The sequence below is a fragment of the Corythoichthys intestinalis genome, chromosome 6 (assembly GCF_030265065.1).
Source record: "Corythoichthys intestinalis isolate RoL2023-P3 chromosome 6, ASM3026506v1, whole genome shotgun sequence".
Classification (NCBI taxonomy): Eukaryota; Metazoa; Chordata; class Actinopteri; order Syngnathiformes; family Syngnathidae; genus Corythoichthys; species Corythoichthys intestinalis.
Genome location: NC_080400.1, coordinates 51250271 through 51277859, shown reverse-complemented (window position 1 = coordinate 51277859; position 27589 = coordinate 51250271). Strand labels below are relative to the sequence as shown.

At 38.7% G+C, this 27589-nt stretch overlaps 1 protein-coding gene across 4 annotated transcripts in view; it reads left to right on the top strand.

The window, feature by feature from the left end:
• The window catches only part of LOC130917012 (arf-GAP with Rho-GAP domain, ANK repeat and PH domain-containing protein 1-like), a 131228-nt gene that overhangs the window by 1910 nt on the left and 101729 nt on the right, over positions 1-27589 (top strand). The window contains exon 1 of one of the 4 annotated variants that reach the window (XM_057838048.1): positions 19650-19800. The exons of the other annotated variants lie outside the window; for them this stretch is intronic. The gene's annotated coding sequence lies outside the window, so the exon portion shown is untranslated. Of the gene's footprint in view, positions 1-19649; positions 19801-27589 lie in introns of those variants that run through there. 4 annotated transcript variants of the gene reach the window in all.

The following is a 27589-nucleotide window of genomic DNA, read 5'->3' as shown; positions in this document are numbered from 1 at the left end:
AGCATAGCATAACAAGTCGCCGCTCCGCCAACGGCCAGGTTGCTCCCTCCCCACTCAAGCGAAGTGGATTACAGTTGTGGTCAAAAGTTTACATACACTTGTGAAGAACATAATGTCATGGCTCTCTTGAGTTTCCAGTTATTTCTACAACTCTGATTTTTCTCTGATAGAGTGATTGGAACAGATACTTCTTTGTCACAAAAAACATTCATGAAGTTTGGTTCTTTTATTACTTTATTATGGGTGAACAGAAAAAAGTGATCAAATCTGCTGGGTCAAAAATATACATACAGCAGCGCTAATATTTGGTAACATGTCCCTTGGCCATTTTCACTTCAATTAGGCGCTTTTGGTAGCCATCCACAAGCTTCTGGCAAGCTTCTGGTTGAATCTTTGACCACTCCTCTTGACAGAATTGGTGCAGTTCAGTTAAATTTGATGGCTTTCTGACATGGACTTGTTTCTTCAGCATTGTCCACAAGTTCTCAATGGGGTTTAAGTCAGGACTTTGGGAAGGCCATTCGAAAACCTTAATTCTAGCCTGATTTAGCCATTCCATTACCACTTTTGATGTGTGTTTGGGGTCATTGTCCTGCTGGAACACCCAACTGCGCCCAAGACCCAACCTTCGGGCTGATGACGTTAGGTTATCTTGAAGAATTTGAAGGTAATCCTCCTTCTTCATTATCCCATTTACTCTCTGTAAAGCACCAGTTCCATTGGTAGCAAAACAACCCCACAGCATAATACTACCACCACCGTGCTTGACGGTCGGCATGGTGTACTTGAGGTTAAAGGCCTCACCTTTTCTCCCCCAAACATATTGCTGGGCATTGTGGCCAAACAGCTCGATTTTTGTTTCGTCTGACCACAGAACTTTCCTCCAGAAGGTCTTATCTTTGTCCATGTGATCAGCAGCAAACTTCAGTCGAGCCTTAAGGTGCCGCTTTAGGAGCAAGGGCTTCCTTCTTGCACGGCAGCCTCTCAGTCCATAGAGATGCAAAACACGCTTGACTGTGGACACTGACACCTGTGTTGCAGCAGCTTCTAATTCTTGGCAGATCTGCTTTTAGGTGATTCTCGGTTGAATCTTCACCCTCCTGATCAATTTTCTCTCAGCAGCAAGTGATAGCTTGCGTTTTCTTCCTGATCGTGGCAGTGACAAAACAGTGCCATGCACTTCATACTTACAAACAATTGTTTGCACTGTTGCTCTTGGGACCTGCAGCTGCTTTGAAATGGCTCCAAGTGACTTTCCTGACTTGTTCAAGTCAATGATTCGCTTTTTCAGATCCATGTATGTATATTTTGGACCCAGCAGATTTGATCACTTTTTCTGTTAACCCATAATGAAGTCATAAAAGAATCAAACTTCATGAATGCTTTTTGTGACAAAGATGTATCTGTTTCAATCAGTCTATCGGAGAAAAATCAGAGTTGTAGAAATAACTGGAAACTCAAGAGAGCCATGACATTGTTCTTCACAAGTGTATGTAAACTTTTGACCACAACTGTATATAAAAAATGCAAAGGGGAAAATGAAAACGCGAAAGGCAAGCACGTGGTACCCAAAGTTACACAGGTGTGCCATCACTGTCAATTTCGTGACTTTTTAGACTGTCAAATTGTCGCCACTTCCAGGAGAGAGAGACTCACGAAATGGCAGCTCCTAGAGCAGGGGTGGGCAAACCGGTCCTCGAGGGCCGCAGTGGGTCCTGGTCTTTGTTCAAACTTATTTAGCACAGACAGTTTAGCCAATGAGGTATCAGTGGAAACAAGAAGCACCTGACTGAAATCTACTGATTGCACTTGTAAGAAACCGGATTGGTGAAAGGCTGTCCTCATGATGGGTATGAACAAAAACCCGCACCCACTGCGGCCCTTTGTGGAATAGTTTGCCCACCCCTGTCCTAGAGGCTCCGCCTGTCTTATCTTTTGTCACTCACACGAAACATTCAGCAATACCATCCAAAACACAACCGCCATATTACAACCTGATTCCGTGTATCAAATGCAATTGCTTAGCGCAGCACAACAACATTTGGCCATGTCTGTCATCTTGCCATTGTTGATTTTGAATAGCGTGCCCACTAGGGCTGAAACGATATTGGAAAAAACTGCCATTGCGACTTTTTGGGGGTTTGCGATATACTCTATGTTGCAATATTAATACTAGAAGAATTTTGACCAGAGGACTTGAATAGCTTAGTTTTGGAAACATTTTGGTTCACTATGACCACATTGTATTTATTAGCGAGGTCTCGATCACGTGATCGGAAATCGGGCGAAATAGATTGGGTTTTTGATTTAAAAAAAAAAAAAAATTTTTTTTTGCCGATTCCTGCTTGTACAGCCTCTCCCCCTTCCTCCGGCTAAGCAGTAGGACCAAACTGTATTTCTTGGTCACCAGTGCAGCTGGCGTTTGGTACCTAAAGTTAATGATAATTGACAGAATTGTAGCTTTGATCTGGCCAGAGTTTGTAGCTTTGATCTGGCCAGAGACGCCTCGGTAGTTCTACAACAAATGTGTTAAAAAACGTTAAGCTTTGGTACACAGTCTGAAGTGTGCTGAGGTAACTGGGAGATTGTTCTCGCCAGCGTGAGTGTCAAAGCAAAAAATAAAAGATAAAAATTAAAAAAAAAACTTTTTCGGTATCGGATCAGGACTCAGTATCGGCAGATTCTCAAAATCCGGTGACTCAGATGCTACTCTGGTACTCATATAATACCTTTTATTCCAGGCTAAGGGGGGTTTTATCTGTGAATGATGAAGATTGGAGTATATTAAAGGGATCCAGGAAGTCATGTCAATGCATGATTGCTTCTTTTAGTAAGCAAAAGAAATGTTCAGATTAAAAAATAAAAACAATCGCACTTCATGCATTGGAACTACTGCGCATGCGCACATTGCGATGGCGATGATCAAACGATATATTGTGCAGGCCTAGTGTGCACTGTACTTCCAAAGACGCCCTGCGTGTCCCGTCACAGCCTGGAGCATCACAGTTTCACGCTGTGAAGCTGCACATAAAGAAGCATAAGCACACATTGCTCCGGTTGTCTTCACAAGTGAAGAAGGGTGCGCTTAAAGCGGACAGAGCCACACGATTTTTGAGCGGACCAGAGTTCGTTTGTTTGGACTGAACTAAAATTCGGATGCGCGTTCATATTAACAAAACAATGTGGACCATCTGGAAAAAAAGAACTCTGGTCCGTTTGAAACAGACCAAACAGTGCTAGTGTGAAAGTCCCATAAGACCAGCACATCACCATGAGCCTGGCCGCCTACACTGCTGGCCAAAAGTACTGGCAACTAGAGCTGGGAATCTTTGGGCACCTAACGATTCGATTACGATTACGATTCAGAGGCTCCGATTCGATTATAAAACGATTATTGATGCACCGCCCTCCTTTTATTTATTTATTTTTTTAAATTGTTTTGTACATTAGTTCCAAAATTGTTCAAAAATACTCTCAGGCTAAACTAAACTACTATTTCTGTATCAAGTTAACATATAGCAGTAAACAAATATACAAAAATAACAGTAAATAAATAACTCCAGTCCCCATTCTGTATCAGCAGCTTTAAACTACTTTCAATTAATTTAATATTGTGAATCAACCGTTAAAGTTGTTAAAATTGCTCCTGTTATTCCATAATTTCTCTTTTGTCTACTTTCAACATGTGAAAGTTTTAAAACTATTTTAAGGATAGATTCAAGTCAATATTTTACCGATTTAGGAGTATTTTAGATAAAAAGTTAATTAGGTTCGCTTGGAAGGTTAGCTACAACAGCCTTGCAGGGAAGTGTACTGCTTTAAGATGGCGACCGTTTACTAACGCCCGCATCTAGCTTTTTGTAGATGTGCTGCTAACGATACCGAATCTATATTGCATCTAGTCCTATATAAATGATATCTACCGTAACATAATGTGGATGTACTTTGTAGCAGCTTTTCGGCAGCAGTCAGGTATGTTGTTGTTTTTTTTTATCTCGTGGCATGAGTTGAGCTAGAGCCGTGAGTTGAGCATTAGCGTTACCCGAGGGGCCGGGTAATGAGAAGCATGATGTTTAGCTACTCTCGCTCCGTCCCTAATTGCGTACCGAAGACCGCGCGGCGCGCTGAGTGTGTTGCACTTCTGCTTTACTTGGCATATTTCAATAATCGGAATTTGGATGTTTGTGAATCGTTCTCGAATCTTCCACGGCCGAATCGCGAATAATCTAAGAATCGGAAATTTTGCACACCTCTACTGGCAACCCTGCAATTCTGTGAGGTAATGCTCAAGTTCTCCCAGAAAATTATTGCAATTACAAATGTTTTGGTAGTAACATCTTCATTTATTTTGCTTGCAATGAAAAAAAACAAAAGAGAATGGAAAAAAAAAATCATTATCATTTTACACAAAACTCCAAAAATGGGCCAGACAAAAGTATTGGCACCCTCAGCCTAATACTTGGTAGCACAACCTTTAGACAAGATAACTATGAACAACCGCTTCCGATATCCATCAATGAGTTCCTTACAATGCTCTGCTGGCATTTTAGCCCATTCTTCTTTGGCCAACTGCTCCAGGTCTCTGAAATTTGAAGGGTGCCTTCTGCAAACTGCCATTTTCAGATCTCTCAACAGGCGTTCTATGGGATTCAGGTTTGGACTCTTTGCTGGCCACTTTAGAAGTCTCCAGTGCTTTCTCTCGAACCATTTTCAAGTGCTTTTTGAAGTGTGCTTTGGGTCATTGTGCTGCTGGAAGACACATGGCCTCTGAGGGAGATCCAGCTTTCTCATACTGGGCCCTACATTATGCTACAAAATTTGTTAGTTCTCTTCAGACTTCATAATGCTATGCACGCAGTCAAGCAGTCGAGTGCCAGAGGACGCAAAGCAACCCCAAAACATCAGGGAACCTCCGCCATGTTTGACTGTGGGGACCATTTAGCTTCTTTGAAGGCCCCCTTTTTATCCCTGTAAACTCTGTTGATGCTTTTTCTCAAAAAGCTCTACTTTTGTCTAATCTGACCGGAGAAAATGCTTCCAAAAAGTTTTAGCTTTCTCAGGCAAGTCTGGCAATCTCCAGCCTGGCTTTTTTATGTCTGGGTCAGAAGTGGGGTTTTCCTGGGTATCCTACGATTGAGTCCCTTTTCATTCAGAAGCAGACAGATAGTATGGGTTGACACTAGAGGTGGGACTCTTTGGGCACCTAACGATTCGATTACGATTCAGAGGCTCCGATTCAATTATAAATCGATTATTGATGCACCACAAACCCCCCCTCCCTGCTTTTAATTTTTTGTACACTAGTTCCAAAATTGTTCAAAAATCCTCTCAGGCTAAACAAACTACTATTTCAGTATCAAGTTAACCGTTAAATACAGTAAATAAAATAAAGTCCCCATTCTGTATCGACAGTTTTAAACTACATTCAATTAATTTAATGTTGTGAATCAACCGTTAAAGTTGTTAAAATTTCTCCCGTTATTCCATAATTTCACTTTCGTCTACTTTCGACGTGAAAGTTTTAAAACTGTTTCATCATTTAAAGATAGATTCAAGTCAAGATTTTGCCGATTTGGGTTTTTATTTTATTTCATTTATTTTTTTTAGATAAAAAGTAATTGGGTTCGCTACAACAGAGTTATCTAGAGTAGTCTACTGCTTTAAGATGGCGCCTGTTTACTAGCACGGGAAACACAGACAAGACTGAAAAAGCAGTTTCTGCTCTTCCACCCCTTTTTAAAAGAAACTGCTGTATTTTAGGCCAAAATGAATTGTTGTGTTTGATAGACCAATATGATTGTATGCTGCCATATCAGATTCATGGCGCATTAAGCTCCCAGACTATTTTTAATTTGTCCGTTTTACCCTGAAAACCCCCGTGTGCAGATGTCGCACAACCGCTTTGGTTTCAACCTAGCCATAAAAAGAAGGTAAGTAATAGTATTTATTATTCGAAATGTCTGTCGTTTTGAGCTAAGAATCATTAATTGATGTCTAATATTTATTTAAAAAAAAAAGGAACCTTAAAAAGCATTCACTTGCAGATTTTAAACTTTTAAACAAATTATGTCACAATGAAAAAATTGGCGTCTGTAAAAAAGTCACTGATATCTACCTCATAACTATCGCTTAATTGTTTTTATCATCACTGTCGCATTTTCCTCAATATTTTAGATGATAAATATTCGATCCAAACAAAGAAAAATTGAAAAATAACGTTTAAACGGGTACGTATTTGAAAAAGAAACTCTCGACCACTCCTTGATGTCTGTGATTTCTGCATCGCGACCCTTGTTATATCACCATGTTTCACCTATAAAATCCCCCCAAAATCTGGCTGTGGCCATTCACAGCTGTTTCTTGACACTCAGTGATACGTGCTACATGGAGTTTTTTGGATCGAAACAAGATATGTACGCGATAAAATCTCGTTAAAATCGTGGTGTCTTTAATTCTGCTCTCGCGTGGTCTCGCCTCCAGTAAGGGTTTTGCTGTTTAAATTTTTTTTTTTTTTTTTTAAATGCCCTCCTGTTGAAAAATTTTCTTCCCCCAGAAAGTTGAGATTTTAAGCTTTCCAATGATGTATCATACATGCATATCGGACAATTTTGAAAGTTGGCCAAATTGGGGGTCTCGGAGCGGAACTTCAAGTCACCTGAGTGTTTTCCGCCACATATATTTAATTTTTAATGTTTTTTAATTTTTTAATTTGATTTCATTTCAGGCAGTTACATTCATTTTTACAAATAGTTCTCCTGCTTTTATATAAATGTCTGCTTCACAAAACAGTCAGTTGACATAAAAATTTACATATACAGGGAGGCATTTCCTCTTCTATTTGTCCAATCATTGTGTGTGCCTTTCGTCCAAGCGATGCTACTCGGAAATTTCAGTTGGCACAGTGTGAATCCTGAACCTTTTTAACAACTCATTTGCAAGTGTTGCTTCAAGGTAGCTCTCCAACAGGACTCTGGTCCTCTTGGTCTAATATGAAAGCGCCCTTACCTGCATAAATCAATGATGAGTGCAAAACTGTCACTCAATAATAACAAATTGCAAGGTGGTAATCACCTTGTCTAAACAAACACAAATATGCACCCCAGTGAGTCGGTGACATTAACAAAGAGAATGATCTCTTAGGTTTATGAGCACCTCATCTTTACAAAATATGTCAGGTCAAACACATTATTGGGGTCAATGAACAATATGCATATAGCTTAAATTTTCAAATGGGTAGATTTTGCCAAATATTATTGTTTTAAAACATAGCATGCTCTTAGTTACTGTAATCTTGTAGCAGCAATCTTGACAGGAAAACAAGACAGAGGGACAGACAGAGGGACAGACAGACAGACAGAGACAGACAGACAGAGTTAGGTGGGCAATTAAGTAGCAGAATCGCCAGTAGCCATGGTTGCTCTTGTTGTTTAAGGCAGCACGCTCTTGTGGGAGGAATTGGAAATGCAGAGGAAACTATGGTCGCTTAGATAAAGAAAATGGTGTGGTTTCGAAAATCGAACGTACCGATTTGATTGTTTTTAACATCGTTTTAACCTGACAAGTCGGTTTCGGTTTGAAATCGATTAATCCAGTCTACTTTAGTTAAACTTGGAGGACTGGCTGTGGAAGCTAATTTTTCAGTGAATGATCGCTGACACACCTCAGAGTCATAATGGATTGGACGTCTAGCTCCTTCAATGGCAGCCAATTAGTTAATAAGATGAAAGAGGACTGTCATTTTCAACAGATGTTGGTAGAAAAAACCCCCAGCAAATAACATTAAATGGTTTCAAAAACCTTGTATAATGTGCAAAAAACATGTGTTTGGTCAATAGCATAAGTACAACTCAATTATATTACATGGGTTGGCAATGATGAAGTCAAACTTTTCCGATTGAACAGGTTTTCACTTTTGCAGTTATTTTAGCTTTCTAATCAAGAGAAAACAGCTCCAGTTGTCCCAGGTTTGAAGGGTATGGACTCCTAATACCATGTTTAACCCCCTTCCACAAATGTTCAATAGGATTTAGATCAGGCCACTTGACAAAACAGACCAATGTTTTGTGCTGGGCCATTCTTTGGTGTTTTTACCATGCAGTGTTCTTTTGTTACAAGACCCATAGCTTGCGACTAGCACCAATCTTTCTGACATGGAGAAGCACATTTTTCTCTAGAATGCCTTAATAGTCTTTTCGGTTCATTGTACATTACTGATTCAAGACATCCTGTGCCAGATACATCAAAGCAGCCCCCCAAAATAGGATTTTCTTGCATATTTCACAGTAGGTAGTCACTGCAGTGTGCATTTTTGTGACCACTGTGGGTTTAACAGAGGGGTACAAACCAGTTTGGCCACATGTGAAAATAATGCAAAAAGTGAAACCTTAGGACATTCTCTCAGAAGCTTTGTGGCTTGTCAAAATGCAGTTTGGCAAATTCCAGTCCCGCTCACGTTTACGATTTACATACATGCCCTTTCCTAACCCTATTGATGCCATTCAACTCTTTTCAAAGTGTGGAGCCTCAAGTTTTCCCCAGGATGTGCATGTTTGAACAGGGATTTTCTCTCCTTTAGCCACTGCGTACTTACCCGTTAGGATCTCTTCAGTTCATTGTCACTTGGATAACGGTGACCAAAATAGTTCAAACTCACAGGCCGGGGACCGGTACCGGTCCCATTTGCTACTGGGCTGCACAGGAATAATAATTTATCGACGACATCATTCTGGTCTGTGCCTCTTGTCAGACTAATCTGCCTGTCTTGTCTATTGGTATAATAATAAAACTGGACAGGATGTTGTCATAGAATTCCATTGGAGTCTGGTCTGCATAATATGTGACCAGAAGCAAGCAAAGGAGAAAATGATCCCTTCAAAGCTGCTTCGGCACATAAGAGACTACAGTAAGCCCCCTGGAATACTTTGGATTTTTATGGAAGAAAAAACTGTGAGCACACAAGGCGGAAACACTTATCGTAATTTCCCGAATATAAGGCGCACCCGTGTATAACGCGCACCCCAAATTTACTTGTAAAATCTAGGGAAAATTATTATACCCGTGTATTAGGCGCACCCTAATTTTAGCACCGATAAATAGAAGCATACAAGAAAACAGCTTGTGTACAGATACAGAAATGTCATTTTACTGACTGGTGAAACACAGCACAAGCATAGCACATTGGTAGTTTAAAACATTACCGTAAGCTGACAATATGTACGGTAATAATATGATCGGACAACTACTTCAATTTACCAGAATCCAGGAGAAAACAAAACAGATGTGACTTTTCTTTTAAAGGCTGCTGTATTACTTGCTTGTTTCATCATGATGAATAAATATTTCTTCCATGGATTGAGACGGTAAAATAAAAGTGGTGATTTTATGCGGAAATCAGAAGAGCGCATCGTTGTTGACTAGAATGTAACAATAGGAACTATTGTTATTTGGATTTGAGTTTCCCGAGGGACAGATATAGTTGACGGACACAGAAAGTTTGTGTTGTGTTACGTTACGTTTGCAACAGTCAGAGTTTCGGAGCTGCAATAAACGTTGACTCACATGAGTTCAAGAAACTAAATTCTGTGCTTTATGAAGAGTGAAAAAGCAGAATTTAATTCAGACGAAATCATTCGACCAATCAGAGTGAATATTACCGTGTAGCGAGTTATAACAGAATTCACCGGCGGAACTTATGTTGGCACGTTGTATAGTTACTGGGGGGAGGTATTTTGTTGAGGGAACAGCCGGAAAGATAATTATATTCCGCGGGTTGCATGTGAGACAGACATTGCTACCGTATTTTGTTGCAGCCTAAGGCTACTACGTCTAATCTAGGATGGATAATGGCCTTAAACGTGTAATTAGTTGGACTATACGCCATATCGGCTAAACTAGTATGCCTATTATCTGGATTAGTTGTTAGACGTATAACGTACGCGGGTAATGTTACTCACCGCCTACGCATCGCCCAATATGGACTGCTGTCTCCGTACAACATTTCCATACTCAGGAAGGGACGTCATGCCATCGCTGTTGTAGTATGGCATGACAGCATGTAAACAATGGAGGCGGACGATCACGACGTGGAATTCCTGCTCTTTTCTTTTCCACACATTTTTCTTGAACCTTCAAACTACGTCTCAATAATATGCTACAATTCAGTCCCCATTTGGGGTCCTCCTATCGCGGATGAGGTGGAGATGAGCATTTTTTACAGAGCTCATGTCCTGAGTTATCTCACATCAGTCAGCTGCAAGGCTGGCCCCTCCCAACTCAATGCCCACCGAACATACGTAAGTACTGTATATAAAAATGCATAGAGGAAAATTAAACCCCGAAAAGTGACCTGCGTGGTACCCCCAGTCAAAGAGGCACGTGATCAGTTTTTTATTTTTTCAAGACAGCCTGTTAAAACTGTTGCCACTACCAGGATCGCCACTTTATGCACAAGCAGCCTGGTTGCTGCTTCCAGGAAATATACCCAGCGCCACAACATATGCTTCTATTTGTTATTTTCCAAGTGGTGAGAGCGCAACTGAGCATCGATGGTAACATCCCAAGTAATGATATCAGGCTTTCGTTGTTTTATAAAGATTTATTTCAATCACAACTCTGCTCCTGCTCGTAAAAGCCGAGCGTGCTCTCCCTTCCACTTTCGCTCCTGCATGACGCGTTCGATTGCGATCACAGAAAAAACAGTGATCACAAAATAATGGCAGTCTAGAAGGTGTAGTAATTTCGATATTTGCCGCGGGTGAGGAATGAGTTTCCGGTTCAAAGGTACCGTAATTTCCCAAATATAAGGCGCACCCGTGTGTAATGCGCACCCCAAATTTACTTGTAAAATCTAGGGAAAATTATTGTACCCGTGTATAACGCGCACCCTAATTAGCACCAATAAATAGAAGAATACAAGAAAACAAAGCTCGTGTACAGATACAGAAATGTCATTTTACTGACTGGTGAAACACAGCACAAGCATAGCACATTGGTAGTTCAAAACATTACCGTAAACTGACAATATGTATGGTAATAATATGATTTGACAACTTCTCCAACTTACCAGAATCCAGGAGAAAACAAAACAGAAGTGGCTTTTCTTTTAAAGGCTGTTGTATAACTTGCTCATTTCATCATGATGAATAAATGTTCCTTCCATGGATAGATACGGTAAAATAAAAGTGAGGCGAGATCGCTGTAGACTAACAAGAGGAATTATTGTTATTTGGGTTTGAGATTCCCAAGGGACAGATATAGTTGACGGACACAGAAAGTCTGTATTGTGTTAGATTTGTTACGGTCCGAGTTGCGGAGCTGCAATAAACGTTGACTCAAATGAGTTCAAGAAAATAAATTCTGTTCTTTATGAAGAGTGAAAAAAGTAGAATTTAACACAGACGAAATCGTTCGAAAAATCAGAGTGAAGTATTACCTCGTAACGAGTTATAACAGAATTCACCGGCAGAACTTATGTTGGCACATTGTATAGTTCCCGGGGGGAGGTATTTTGTTGAGGGAACAGCCGGAAAGATTTATAAATTACATTCCGCGGGTTGCATGTGATAGACATTGCTACTGTATTTTGTTGCAGCCTAAATGTCAATAAAGCAACGCGGATTAGATCCCTTGTTTGATACTCTGCATCCTTCCCTAGCTCGCCACGACCGAAACAAAATGGTGACGTCACGTACCGTAATGGTCGGCAACGGATCGCCACTTATGTTTCTTCAACCCAACATGGCCGTGTCAATAAAAAAAAAAAAAAATCAGTCTTTATATATATATAATGTATTTAAATTTTTGTCTCCATCCCTGTACCCAATTATAATGCGCACCATGATTTTACAAGTTGATTTTGTGGAAAAAAAGTGCGCGTTATATTTGGGAAATAACGGTAATCCGCGTGGGTGATGACGTAACACACGAGGCTTCTACTTTTTACGCATGCATAGTTTGCACAAATGCAGGCTACCTTGCAGAAGCAGGGAGGCCCTTAAACGCACCTTTAACGAAGTGTGGAAAGGTATAAAAATAGTCGGCAAAATACCCTGGAGAAAATTATCCGTCCTAGTGTAGACGTAGCCTTAATGTCAATAAAGCAACGCGTATTAGCTCCGTTGTTTGATACTCCGCCTGCGACTCCTTCCCTAGCTCGCCACGACCGAAACAAAATGGTGACGTCACGTACCGTAATGGTCGGCAACGGATCGCCGCATACGTTTCTTCAACACAACGTGGCCGTGTCAATAAAAAAAATCTGTCTTTATATACATATAATATATTTATATTTTTGTCTCCATCCCTGTACCCGTTTATAATGCGCAGATTGATAATAAAATAAAACTCCAGTGACAGACAACAATAAAGTGCAGTAATTCAATTACTGTATTTCATGGTGTTTTTAACACAAGAGGTAAGTAATTTAAGTGCAAACTTTCAACGTAAACATCTTACAAACAAAAAATATTAATTATATGCAGCAGCTCTAGAAAAAAAAAAGAATTAAACCTGCTAGTGTTATCATAAATAAATAATAAATAATGATTTACGACTGGTATAATTGGGCGAATAAAAACATGGCATTTTAGACAGACAGGTTAATAATCATTACTTTAACCTAATACACAGCAAATTCATTCACTTATGCCTGTGCTTCCTCATTTTTTATTCCTCATCACTGTCCATATCTTTTTTGAAGGGCAGCTTTTTCTTGAGGAAGATCAATTAATCCACATGTTCATGTTTAAGTATACTGCGTTTCGTGGAAACAATATGCCGCCCTTTCCACCATTGTAGTGGGTTATTTTTCTGGGTTAAAAACTCACGATCTCCGTACCGCTCCACACTTCACAGTCACACAAGCTCTGTCCCATGCGAACAGATCTGGCTGCCTTCATCACTTCCAAGCCCGACTTTTGTTTTCCTGGGTGCGTTGAAAATCAATCGCTGCACGTCGCTGCATCGGTGATCACACTGTCTATTGTTTTAGCATGTTGCTTCGTTGCCACTACTAGTTTCATTTTGGGCTGTGAAGAAAATGCTACGGAGCGTGCGTTGCAGTGGTTTCGTTAGCTCTCGCGTTGTTATGGCACGACCGTGAAGATCGGGTAATGACAGCGACTCGTAGCTGTTCTGCCGAAATGCGTGGGAAGTTAAGGCAACCACGACTGTGAGTAGTGCTTGTCCATATTATATCATGCGTGCGGTCTCGATCTAAGTGCGCTGTGTGGTGAATGACACAAGCGCAGCATGTGAAGTAAAAGCTAAATTATTATCATATTACGCATTACATTTAACTAGGCATTAGAAGCCGACTCTTGTGCTCGCGATAGCCGAATTCTAACTCTACTATCGGTTCATTGAATATTTAATGGCTAATTACTGTCGAATGGTAACTTTACTATCGATACATCTGTATCTCTCACCTGTAAAACCGAATATCCGGTCGTATCGGTTTATCGTTCTCAAGCTTACTATAAACTAAATTATAAATCCACAAAAAACATTAGCTTATGTTGGTCTTAACAGGGAGCAGCTGGATTGGGCCATGTTAAATGAGTTATGTCATATTCACTGTTGCCACTAGAGGGCAGTATTCCCACTCAAACTAAATGCAAACACTTTCATACCAAACTATTACAATGCCACGCTCTTTAACCCTTGGGCGTTATTTTATCTCGACTAAATTCTTGTGATTTTGTCCAAAAAATGGCTTTTCCTTTGAAGTGTGATAACTAAGTCATTTCTGAATATTTTTTCACTTTCAGCCACTCAAAATGTTCAGTGGCGTCAGACCTATCTACACATATAAAGTTTTTTATTTTTTTTAATTTTTCAATGCCCCCTATGGACAATAATAGCAGCATTATCCGAATAGCAAAACTAACTATGCTGTATATATATAAAAAACAAAAGTCTAATTTGAATATTCCATATCACATAGTTAGAGGCTTGAATAAGTCGTTAAGTCATAACAACCGATTTTTTTATGCATGCCCAGTTTTTACACATTTGCAGTTTTCTCATTTACACTAAACTCTTGTGATTTAGTCCAAAAAATGGCTTTTCCTTTGAAGTGTGATAACTAAGTCATTTCTGAATATTTTTTCACTTTCAACCACTCAAAATCTTCAGTGGCATCAGACCTATCTACACATATAGTTTTTTATTTTTTTTATTTTTCAATGCCCCCTATGGACAATAATAGCAGCATTATCCGAATAGCAAAACTAACTATGCTGTATATATATAAAAAACAAAAGTCTAATTTGAATATTCCATATCACATAGTTAGAGGCTTGAATAAGTCGTTAAGTCATAACAACCGATTTTTTTTATGCATGCCCAGTTTTTACACATTTGCAGTTTTCTCATTTACACTAAACTCTTGTGATTTTGTCCAAAAAATGGCTTTTCCTTTGAAGTGTGATAACTAAGTCATTTCTGAATATTTTTTCACTTTCAGCCACTCAAAATGTTCAGTGGCGTCAGACCTATCTACACATATAAAGTTTTTTTATTTTTCAATGCCCCCTATGGACAATAATAGCAGCATTATCCGAATAGCAAAACTAACTATGCTGTATATATATAAAAAACAAAAGTCTAATTTGAATATTCCATATCACATAGTTAGAGGCTTGAATAAGTCCACAAGTCGTAACAACCAATTTTTTTATGCACACCCACTTTTTACACAATTGCAGTTTTCTCATTTACATTCAACTCTTGTGATTTTGTCCAAAAAATGGCTTTTCCTTTGAAGTGTGATAACTAAGTTATTTCTGAATATGTTTTCATTTTCAACCACTCACAATGTTCAGTGGCATCAGACCTATCTAAACATATAGTTTTTTTGTTTTGGCCCCCTATGGACAATAATAGCAGCATTATCCTAATAGTAAAACTAACTATGCTATATAGGCTATATATAAATCAAACTAAAATATTTTATATTACATAATTACATCATTGGATAAGTAAAAGTCGTAACAATAGATTTTTTGTTTTAGAACAAGACTGTGACAACGTGACAATAACTGATTTGATGATAGAATTTATGTTAATTTTACAAAACATACATACAATATAACAGTTAACATAATAACAACATACACAATTCATGATGTGCACTTTGAGATTTGTTGTTCAAATGTAAAGTGCGTTATAAATAAAATGTATTATTATTTATTATTATGTTCGAAGCCCGAAGTGGCTTTGTGCAAAGGCCACATTGTTTGCGCTTGGACGGGGGTCCAGCTCGCTGCTCAACCAAGCCTTCGGCAGAAGGCGGTGGTTCCCGTTTTAGGACTTCTGGCCGAATTAGAGCCTTGCCAAGTTCCTCAAGAAATAGTCGGCGCTTGTAGCTTTTCTTCACGTTCCACTCAGGGTAGATCTCCGTGAACAGCACAAACGAGGGTAGATCTCCGTGAACAGCACAAACGCGCTGCATGACGAAATGTCCGGCATGTGAAAAAACACACATTGGCCACCTGAGTGCGCGCCGGCGGCAGGAGTATGTGCCTCAGGCCTGCAAAGCACAAGCGCACGCAACAATAACAGCTTTGATCTTTGATCAGCTTTTACAAGACAAACCTTGATATGCAAAACATTTGCTTACTCACTCTCGTCATTACCTCGATCGCCGTCATTTTCGTCATGCGCCTCAACGTGGTCATGTCCGTGCCCCCGCCTTCTGCTCCCCGCTTTCATCTCGTTATGTTGTCAACTATTTCCTAATCCTCGTCATCAAAGCCGTCCTCCTCCGGCATCGAAAGTCCGGAAGAATTTGTTCAATGTCTTCTGGGCTCTCCAAAGAAGCGTCCGAACAAAGGTCGTCGTCGTCGGAATCAGGATTTTCTAACACCATTCGAATCGTGTCCTGCGGTGAAATACTTCTCGCCGCCATCGATCATAAGTTGTGTTGGAAGAAATGCAAAATGGTGATCCTCGCGAGAACAGAGACTCCCAAAATGCCCAGAACCAATGAGAGTAAAGAAATTCAAACACCCAACCAATAAAAGTTGAAATTCAAACGACAACAATAAACACGTGGTTTTTTGTTTTGGTTTTTTTGCATTTCCGGGAAGTACCTTTTTATTGTCTTGTGCAAACGTGCAAAATTGCAAATACGCATGCCCAAATAGACTGAAAGTGAGCTCAGACAACATTGACACCATTTTTTTTGTAAAGCCAACCGTCTTTATTGCATTAATTTTTGACCGATCTGAAGCTAGCTTCGCAAGAAAATTCATGTATTGGCCTATGGCTCCATCTAGTGACTTCTGGGTGTCAACACAAAAATTTTTTTATCTGCATGTTTTTGACTCGCCAAAGAAGCGATTGCATCAATAATCACGGAAAATGCATGATAAAACATCAGGTTTACAGCATATTAAAAATCATGATTTATAATGGGAGTCAATGAGCCAAAAAATGGCAAAATAACAAGAGTTTAGTGCAAATCTTCCCAGCCTGTTTGCAATAAGTTAGAAATTGCCGGATGGTGCCATTTCGAACTTCTACATGATTTAGTATCCTGCAGGAAATATCAGCTCCCTAGTGTATTTTTTCATATGCTTTTTTTCCTTTTAAACACAGAAAAAAACGAAAAAAGCCAAAAAATGGACAAATAACACCCAGGGGTTAAACGAATACTAAAAGCTCTTTTCTAATCGAATTAGTCGAGTGAATCGATTCATCGTTGCAGCACTAAACTCCATTTACCATTAAACCAATCGGAGGACAGGGAGAATAATATTGCAGGAGACAGCAGTCAGGAGAGAGAGGTGCGGCTGCATCTGAGCCGAAAAAAACCCAGGTGATTTTTTTTTTTCATATTGGCCGGTTGGATTAAAAAAAAAAAGTAATACCAATATACATATAAACATCAAATTTCCAAATATCGATGCCGATAATCGGTATTTTTCAACTTTTAATGTCTCAGATTAATCCGATTTGAACACGCTCCCAAAGTCATGTGTAAGTAATAACCAAGGATGTCCTGATCCGATCATGTGATCAGAAATTGGGCCGATTGCAACATTTTTCTGAAAATTGGAAACTGATGAAAAGGTTTTTAATAAAATTTTTTATATTTTTTCTGCTTCATGCTTGTACAGCGCCACAGCCTGTCACCCTCCCTCCTACTAAGCAGTGCGGCTAATCTCTCCAGCTTGCACTTGGTACTTAGTTAATGATGATTGACAGGTTTTTAACTTTGATCTTGCCAGAGAAGCTTGGTAGCTCTATGATCAAAGGCACACATGTGTCAATCATTGTAAAGTATGCTGTGGCAACACATGGTGTAAGTGAGAGGCTGTTCTCTGCAGCGTGCGCGTCAAAGTGTTAGTGGACTCAATGAAGCATTTAATAAAGACGAGCATTTTTCTGGTTTTATTCTTGTTTAAAAATAGTTCTCTTTATGAAGGCGGCACAGTGGGACAGTAACATGTTTGGAACGTTTCTTAAAAAAACAAAAAAAAAACAAAAAAAAAGATTTTTCCCCGTATCGAATCGGGACTCTTTATTGGCAGACTCTCAAAATCAGGTGACTCGGACTCACTCAGGTGCAAAAATATACGATCGGGACATCCCTATTAATAACCATGTCACCGCTCTTGCTATCTGGGAACAGTATGCCATACTTGAATAATGCACAAAAGCATTTAACTGGGCATGTGCCGGTATGAGATTTTGACGGTACGATAATCTTGAGGAAAAATACCGCGGTTTGAGGGGTATTACGGTATTGCAATTATAGCTCCAAAATGTGTTATTCTGAGATGTATGGGTTAAAAAACAACAACACTTTTTCCCGGGATTTTTCTTAATTTTTCAGAACATATTTGCTAATTGAAATATGAACATAATGTTATCCATAATGGATGGATGGATGGATGGATGAATATGAACATAATGTTAAACAAACAAACAAAAAAAAAATTAAATAAAATTAAAATCAATAGAACTTGTAGACTACCCACAGCCACAGCTCAGGTTGCTCAAGCTTAGAGCAAGAACAAAAATGATTGCTATAAAAAAGTAAAAACGCTTCTACATAAAATTGAAATATATCTACTGTATGACTTTTTTTTTTTTTTTTTGGAGGGGGCAAAAAGCTCAAGTGAAATTTGCCATTTTCAGCCATTGTGTCAACTCTCGTCTACATGTCATGCTATTGAGTTGAAAAGACATAAAGAATTCATAAGTTATTAAGTTAAAAATGTATAAGTTAAAATGGTGAGCTAACGTGCATTTGTGCTTAGAGCAAGATCATCTGTCATGATAAGCGATCTTTAATGTTATCCCTTTCTCTTCATTCAAGCTTGTTTCTCAGTGGCCATGAGATTTATAACCTCGACGAAGTTGCTCTCGCAGCTAAGAGTAGGCTAACATTCGTCTTTGAAAGTTTTTAGTTAGTTTGTATTTTAAATTTGAAAGGAAAATGTGTGTTTTGTTTTTGGCGAAGTTTTTCATGGTGTTCATGGATATGACTTCCTCACATTCTGCTGTGTTTGTGCTATTAAAGCTACTCACACGTGTAAAAATACTATTGTACAACATTTTAAATTATATTCGTTTTGTTTATTTTAGTTACCATGATTTGAGACTTCCATAAATTCAAGAAAAGTACGCCTTGAGTTTGGAGTGTTTCTTTTTTGGTTCGCTGGCTGTATAGCAGAATAGCGTCACTGAGGGAGGGGTGAGTGCTGCCGCTCCACGACACTTCTGGCTGCATTTTTGGGAAATGTAGTATAATAGCGAATACCGTATTACGGTATGACAGAAAATTTTAGTGGTTTTGAAACCGTGACGTTTTCATACCACGGTAGACCTTCAAACTGGTAACCGGCACATGCCTACATTCAACAAAACACAATTGTGGAATTAAATATTGATTGATTGATTCATTTACAATAAACATGTTACACGTGCCATTATTGCAATACTTTTTTCCGATATATTGTGCAGTCCTAATCAGACTCCTAAAAATTGACCTTGCCATGATTGAGAACAGATCTCCATAACTAGATTATGCTGTAATCATGATCCATGTTGTGAAATGAATATCGCTGACCATGTCAATAAGAAAATATATTTTTGAAGGCAGTGTTTCCAATGCTGCTCATATTATGCATCTCATCAAATTATACAGGTCTTCTTTTTGAATTGACTAGTGTGTTTTTCTTGCTCATTTAAGTATATATTTTTACACCAGACCATTTTTGAGACATGATCATTGGAGTACAATGCCAAAGCAAATCAGCCTGACAGTTAAACCGGCCAGCTTTTCTCTTTAGTCCCGTAACATTGCTCTCCCTTTTCTTCCCGCCACTCCACTGTCCGGCCAATGCACTCACTGGATTACTCAGGATTGAGTCATTCAATAAAACATTGAGAGCGTTGGCATGTGACAGGAATGGAGGGGAAACTCATGCAGGATATACGGTAGTTCTCAACTATTACGTATTGGTAAAAAAAATCTAAAAACAATATTTTACAAAAAACGAAAATGAATGAATGAATGAGATGCCTATTGTCATTTTATTGGCTACACTGTAGTTATCTGAATTCAATCACACGTTACCAAGTGATTTCATAATGTTAGTTTGAGTCATGCTATCTCACTGTGAAATGTTGCCCACTGAGGAGTAAGCAGTATGAGCCTTTTCGCGAACATACACTTGTGCGCTCGCCAGACTAGAAGACTTTTTTTCTTTTAGGATGCTTTTCTTTACCGGCAACACTGAGTCATCATTGAGATGTCGTAGAAAGTGGGCTAAAAGCAAACAACAAGGGGTGAGTGAGTGTACTTTCTTTTAAATGGCTGTTGTGAACATCTAAACACCTTGTTGGGAATCAACTGGGAATACTAACTGTGGAATTTTGTGTCGCATATACTGTATATTAGAGCAAGCAGATTTGTGTTTCTGAATGTGTCGTTATAGGCTACTTTAGCCAATTTTAACAGAAAAAATGGACATATTGTTGAAATTATGTACCGGTAAATGCAACTTTCGATTTTATTGGATACTGATGTGTTGCAGATTTGTATGCCGCTGCATGCTGACAATAGAGTACTAGAACTAAACCATCATTGATCTCATTAACTGGTGTTCACACGAGACCTCAATGACATGCCATCCTCAGCATCACATGAACACAACACAGTCTGCAAAGTTACCACAATAATAAACCAGACCATTGCAATATTTGTTAAACCAGTTGAGTGTCTCTATTTATATTTCTACACTGACGTTCATACCTCTGTTAGATGCACGAAATCGCATAGGATTATTTTTATTTATTTATTTTTTAAATCAAATTTTATTTCAATGAAATGCATACTAAATGGGCTATTGTGTCCTGGCCAACCAATTGAAAACCCTTGACTATAGAAAATGGGGAAATGGATTTTGATTTGTCAAACAAAGAAATGTCAACAAATACATTGTGTTAAACATACACATAAGTGTTAGAACATGCAATAGTAGGTTAGAAGGCAGGAGAACATTGTAGAAAACTGCTGAGCAGTTCTTGACTACAGTAAAATTAAATCACACTGAATGTATTGTTCATATGACTTTTTTCTTCATAGGATAAAATATGTCCAAAATTATATATGGACTATACAGGTGTACCTGATTTTGTGGTTTGTGAATGTGTCACACTTACTTGAAGCTAAAAGGCTGTTTCAAACTAGCGGCAGCCTAGTGTGAAGGGTTCAGCGACAACCCATTTATTGTGTATGTGAAAGGGGACTTCTCGGCGAAAGAGAGCGGCAGCGGTTTTGGACTGAGTGGAAAGTCTTGAGTGAATTATTGCTGAGGTGCGGGGCCTAAAATAGAGACTCGTTCTATTTTCACAGCCGCGCTGACATCAACAACGCATCCAATAGCAGAGGAGCAGGCGTACTTATATTTGTGCTGGCGGTCTGTTTCAGCGGACGGATATACGGAAATCACGGCCGATGAAACTTTGCTAAATGCACTTTTTTAAAGTTTCACGAGCTCTGAGACACTCGAAAAATGACTCTCAGCTCTTCTTAAGCTAAAAGGTACATCGATTTACGTTTGTGAAAATGTAGTTCATGAACAACAGCAACAAACAAACTATTCACTCGGGCTGTCCCAAACGACTAATTTCCTCTCGATTAGTCAGCCGACTATTTTTACTATTAGTCGACTAATCTAATAATTTATTATTATTATTTTTTACTACTTTAATAATGAAATTTTTGTTGAAGCTTATTAATTCACAAAAAACATTTTGGAACACCTAAATTCTTTATTAACGTATAAATAAAATAAATATCAATCATATACAATGAGGTCAAATGCTGCTGGCATTAACTATTGCAAAAAAATAAATGTAAACGGAAACACTGTGACTTCAACTTTTTAACAGGAGTCAAAACAATTCTTACCCTTTCTGTGGTATGTCATTGTCTATATTGTTCTAAATGTTAAAATGAATTGCAATGTCCCGGACAACCATTTTAAGAATACTTTGTGTGAGTTCAGATGCCTTTTCTGGTGTGCATTCCGCATTTTTGGGCGAGGGGAAAAACTGTTCAACTTTTATTTGTTTTAACCTGAAAATGGATAAAGTAGAGGGCACACTGAAATATTACCACAATTATTTTGAATGAAAGGCACACATACTCACAGTAACAAAAATTAAATATATAGTATTAATTTTATAGTATACTACTATTTGTATATACACAATAATACTTTATAATATAAAGTAACTAACATTAGTGCAGTAATGGATTACACTAAGCAGGCCAGTGCTGTTTCCGTATATATTTTTTTATTATGTAGTATATACAGGATATATGTATATATTTTCCCCAAGTGGGAGCCTCCATGATCCTAATAAATTTAATAATAATTTTTAAAAAAAATTATATAATGCGTGCATGAAAACACCGAGAGGCGTCGGATGGCTCTTTATGGATACTTTTATTGAACAAAACAAAAACGTGGGCGATGCCAACTCCGCGCTACCCGCGCACTTTCCCAACTCACTGATCTCGCTCCCTCTCTCTCTCGCTCGCCCACCTTTTTTCCTCTTTGCTCAATCTGACAATGCCGGTCATATTGAAATAACAGCGGCCCCCTTGGGGGCGCCAGTAACAACCGCTTGCATCGCGGGCGCCCGCCATTCTAAACTTTATCCGCATTTAATTTTTTTTTCTAACCCGTCATTACCCGTCAACGCATTTACGTCATCGATGACGTCGACAACGTCGACTAGTCGGGACAGCTCTACTATTCACCTACTTGCTTAAACTAGTAAAACTCTTTACACAGATATTATAATGGCCCCTACTCCTTGAAATAGGAAAAATCGCAGATTACTTGTGCAACAATGGAAAAATAAACACATTGGTGCTTGGGACTATAGTAAATATACTTTCCGCTTTTCACTTCCTGACAGCGTCTACGTCAGGTTATGTGGCTTCTCCCGTATTGCTCTTGCTGTGGACTGCTCTTCACACTGGGCTGACGCTAGTGTGAGAAGGCCTCAACACTCAATCGAACAGAACTTTATTTCCCAGACCTTTGACAGACTGTAACCTTTAACCTCATTATTTTTTCTGACGTGTCTTTAAAAGGAAAGTCTGGTGTTGCATGTGCACATCCTTGCTCAGCATTTGTCAAAAGAGGATATAAAGCCTAAAGCACTGCCTGAGGCATCCCATCACCTATTCACACACATTATTAAGTGACTACTTGTTTTAGAATTTGTGGCCAAAGGCTAACAGTGTTCCCTCACCATGTGTGTGTGCGTGTGTGAGCGCACTTGCCCAGGCAACAGACGGCTCTATTGTGAAGGCTGCACAGAGACCCTCTTATTGGCTGTTTTGTGTCCGGGAGGGATGCAGTGGGATGTGAATAAGAAGACAATAGGAGAGAGTGGGGACATAAATTAATTGAAATGTGCAGAAAACAAAACACTGCTGCAGAAAACTATAGTGGATTATAAAGATGAGGTGTTTTTGAAAAGGGATGTCAGCAGTTACACAAAGGGCACACCCCACTGTCAACCTCAACATTTTGAAGAAGTATGTTGACATTTTGGTTAAATAGTTGTTTGCTTAGTGAAGATATGGTCTCTGGTTCACAGCTTCACAGTAGTAGACTTTAGACTGCCCGGCACAGGAACAGGAGGTGCCCAGTCGCTTATCATGTGGGTTATCATTAATACTTGTAATGCCCATTTGTCATCATCTTGGTTCACATTACAGATCAGCATTTGCAGCATGATGGAGTAGTGGTTAGCACATCTGGGCCTGGGAGTTGAAAACTCGGTTCAGGGTCTTGCTGTGTAGAGCTTCATTTTCCTTCCATGATTTTACATATATTTTTCTGCAGGCGCTCCAGCTTCCTCCTCATATCTGTGTTGATCACACGCTTGAGGATTGCCAGCGGAAATGATGAATGAGTTTAACATTTACCATTGTCAACCCTAACCATTTTGCACGCAGATCTTGCACTCCACACCGCAGATGTTGACTTTATTCGGAATGGGAAATCTGGCTCAAATTCGTTCGGGTTAACACCACATCCGTACTTTGCATTAGAAGGACAGTGGGCAGCAAATCACAAGCCGGCCTCATGCAAAAGGCTGGGTGTACACATGCTTTCTTTGGCACAAGACAAAAGGATGTGCCTGAATCATGCTTCACCGAGATCGTTGTGTCATTATATTCATGGAAGCCTCAGGCTTGTCGGAGACATAATGTATTCGCTTACTGCCACATCAACGCGTAAATCTTTACTGAACGTTAACACGACAGGCAGAGCAGTTTGAAAAAAAATGCAACTTACAAGTGAAGGGGAAACTTTTTCCCAAATAACATAAATGTCCTCTTAAAGTAAAAATAAATCTTCTAAATTTAACACCACAGAGAAAAGTAATGTAAACAACACTAGCAGGTTAGGCAAATGAAATGAATGCAAATGCCATTAATCCTCCCCCTCCCAATCCTAACACTAACACATGAGACTCACAATGAAGATTAAGGCCTGAACTGCTTCATGAGATGAGGTTTTGTGTTCTGATAAAGTTCAAGATCCGCATAGTAGGTATTTGTGCTTGTGTAGGATTTGTGTGTTTGTGTGTCATTTTAATGAGAAATACATTCGTGTAATTTTCCATTAGGAGTTGATTCAATTTCAACTGTAGGAAGTGTATTTTGTTTGAAAGATAATCTATTGTAGTTAGTACAAACCAAAGGCGTAAGTTTGGTCTCAACATTGGTAGGGACTAGGGCTGGGACGATCCGTTTTTGTCACGATACGATCCGTATCCCGATACCTGTGTGCCGATCCGATACGTATTGCAATACTTGAAAAAAAAAAAACTTTATTAAATGCTTCATTATTAAATGCTTCATGGAGTTAGTCCACTCAAATCTGTTCACACTGCTGGTATAATTTGCTGACTTTATTCAACCATCACTTGAAGAGTGAAACTAAGAATAGAAATGAAACAAATCAATTTCGTCCCCAATAACAAACAGGTTTGCATCAACGTAAATCAGCGATGATTAGCTGCTAATAACAGTATGGTTAGCATGTGTTCGCTAGCATTAGCACATCGTTCAAACCACTACACAACTGGATTTAAGTGTCCGATCGCGAGTGGAAACACAACAACAACAACACAAAAGATGATACATACAGGCGTTGCCTCTGTAGATATTAACATTAACAAAGATTGTAGGCTCGTAGAAGTGTTTCCCTCTCTCACTAACTCGCTCACTCACTTGGATGCGGCATTTCTTCTTTGGGTGTAAGCGCGCTCTTCTTCACGTGAGCGCGTTCTTCTTCGCGTGAGGAAGCGCAAGGGCGCCCCCACTTGAGCGTGTAAGCGACACAAAAACTAAAAGGCATGCAATTCAATGTAATGGTAAAATAATACACGTTAACCCAGAGTCCCCAAACTGCGGCCCGCGGCCCAAATATGGCCCGCCTCCACATTTGGTCCGGCCATTTTGAATTTTTTTTTTTTTTTCCTCAATCGTGTTATTTATTTTCTGGCCTTTTCCTTGAAGAATTCAGAGAGGGTTATTTAGTTATTATCGATTTAATTAATAGTGTTTTTATTATTAATTATTATTATTATAAAGAATCCAGAAAGGGTTATTTGATTGTGGCTTTCTGAAAAACAATAATTTTTAAATTTATGCACTTCTGCAATCGTCACACTTTTTCTGTTACAAACTGACCCCGGCCCCTCATCAGAGAAGGGAAAAGTTATGTGGCCCTCACTGGAAAAAGTTTGGGGACCCCTGCTTTAAAACATATTGCCAAAGGCAGAACAAAAACCTATCTGCCAATATATACCAATATTTTTTATTTCTATTAGATAAATGTTTCAGTAAAATGTTACACATTCTTGTGTATTTGCCACTTATTGCCACAGTTAACTTTGAGGCTTTGGGCCTCTTTTGCTCTCGTTGTGAGTTTGTAAGGTTGTGACTTCTGATTAAACAAACTCGATGCCAATCAAAACGTTTGTTCTTCTTTTTCCCCAAATTAGAATCGATAGGAGAATCGATAAAGAATCGAATCGTTAAGCAATATGGATAATGGAATCGGAATCTTAAAAATCCCATCAATTCCCATCCCTAGTTGGCGCAGCATATTAGAAGTCGATACTCATAAAAAAGTATCGATAATCTGATCGTGACATCAAGGATCGCGATATATCGGCAGATTATATTTTTTCCCAACTCCAATAGGGACGATATAACAGCATAACCTGCATGTACACTTTTTTGCTGGGGACGGGACATTAATAAGACCAAACACATTGGGTGAATGGGGTTCAGGGCTACATTTCTCATGAATATGAACCTAATTAATTGATAGGCTAAATGATCATTGCAAAATAAATCTGTATTGACTTTTACTAACTTTCTTTTGTCTTGATTCAGGTGATACACCAACATTTCGAAAACTTCCAGAATACATGTCTGGATTTTATTAGCAAATTTAAATCACAAGATTTAAACATAAATTATATTTTAACTTGTTAATAATCTCTAAACTATCCAGGAATGAAAAAATATACATTTGTTTAGAGAAATATAACTGAAAAAACATCTTAGGGAATAATAAAAATCGAGCCTTCCTTCAGGTAAAACACTGCTGCTTTTATCCACAAGCACAGCCAAACTCGACAAAAAAAAAAAAAAAAAAAAAAAGTCTCCTTTTGGCTGCTTTAAGACCACAAATTGGGGTGAAGGGGGTAAACCTCGGGGCTATACATTTCTCACAGTTTAATTAACATTAACTGTAGAAAACGCATATAGGAGGACTCTTCTCTCTAAGCAGCTTCCTGAAAAGTGTGTAGTGTATGCAAACCTTCGCCCTTGGTACAAACCCTTGAAAGGAAATTGCACCAATTCTGTAGACTGTATACTTTGCCTCTTTATTTCATACTTCCATTACTGCCATCACATACCGTATATTGTTGTTTTCTAGCTAACATCTACAGGGCTCTTTGCTGACCTATAATTAATGAATAGTGTCACTAGCATTGTCGTAGAAACCCGTCAAAGTGTATAGATTGCTAAATATATTCGTGGTGGGCCTCTGTACAATGATTCATATGTTTCCTTACTTCAGCAACACAAGAGAAACATGGGTTCAGTTCTTATTTATTTGTTTGATGATTGTAGTAGCAGATTATGAAAGGCATATTTGTGAAAATCTATGTTGGAGGTTTCGTTATCGAATTGTTAGAAATTTGATTAGGATACATGACACAAATAGTACAAGAGGGACACGGTTTGATTGTGATAGACTGATCAAGCTGTGTGTGCCAATGTTTGTGGTGTAAGTCATACTTCCTCTTTAAGAGGTTTGTTGAGTTAGTTGATTGTGTGTGTTCGTTGCCTGCTCATGAAATGATCTGGAAAATAATACCAGTAACTTTAAGGCATCATTATTTGGAGTACACTTCCAGCGCAGAGGTAATTAAAATTAAAAATTGCATTATGGTCTTTTTCCTCAATAGTTTGGTAATATAAAAGCTACACTCTGTACTACTTTTTAGGTCTAATAGACAAACACACGGGAAAGATGCTGATAATTGCAAAATGAGTAAAAAAAATTATTGTCAACTACGTATCAACACTTCCCTGTTTTGGCAATACTTCCTTTTTCACATTGGACATGAGTGTCTTTTCATAGGTTGAACAAAGAAGCAAAAATGATGGCACTATTTACACAATCATAAAATAATAAATCAATGAAGGTAAAGATGGGTAAGTGCCATTGAATTCCATTTTAGTGTCTGCTTTTGTTCGAAAGTCATAGGAAAGAATCTTAGCAATAGAAGCGATTGTAAATAAGGACTTTTTTTCCTAAATAGGGATTGGATTGTGGCCGTGTCTTCAAATATTAGGTGGTATAGGTAATTGTGGCATCAAGTTTATCTTTAAGATAGTCATCGTCAGGTAATGAAAACGATTGTGCTGATACTCCTGTGGGGTGAAACTTATTTATTGCTTTAAAATTGGGCCAAAGGGTTCTGAGAAGTGGTACTAAATTTTTTCAACTAATTT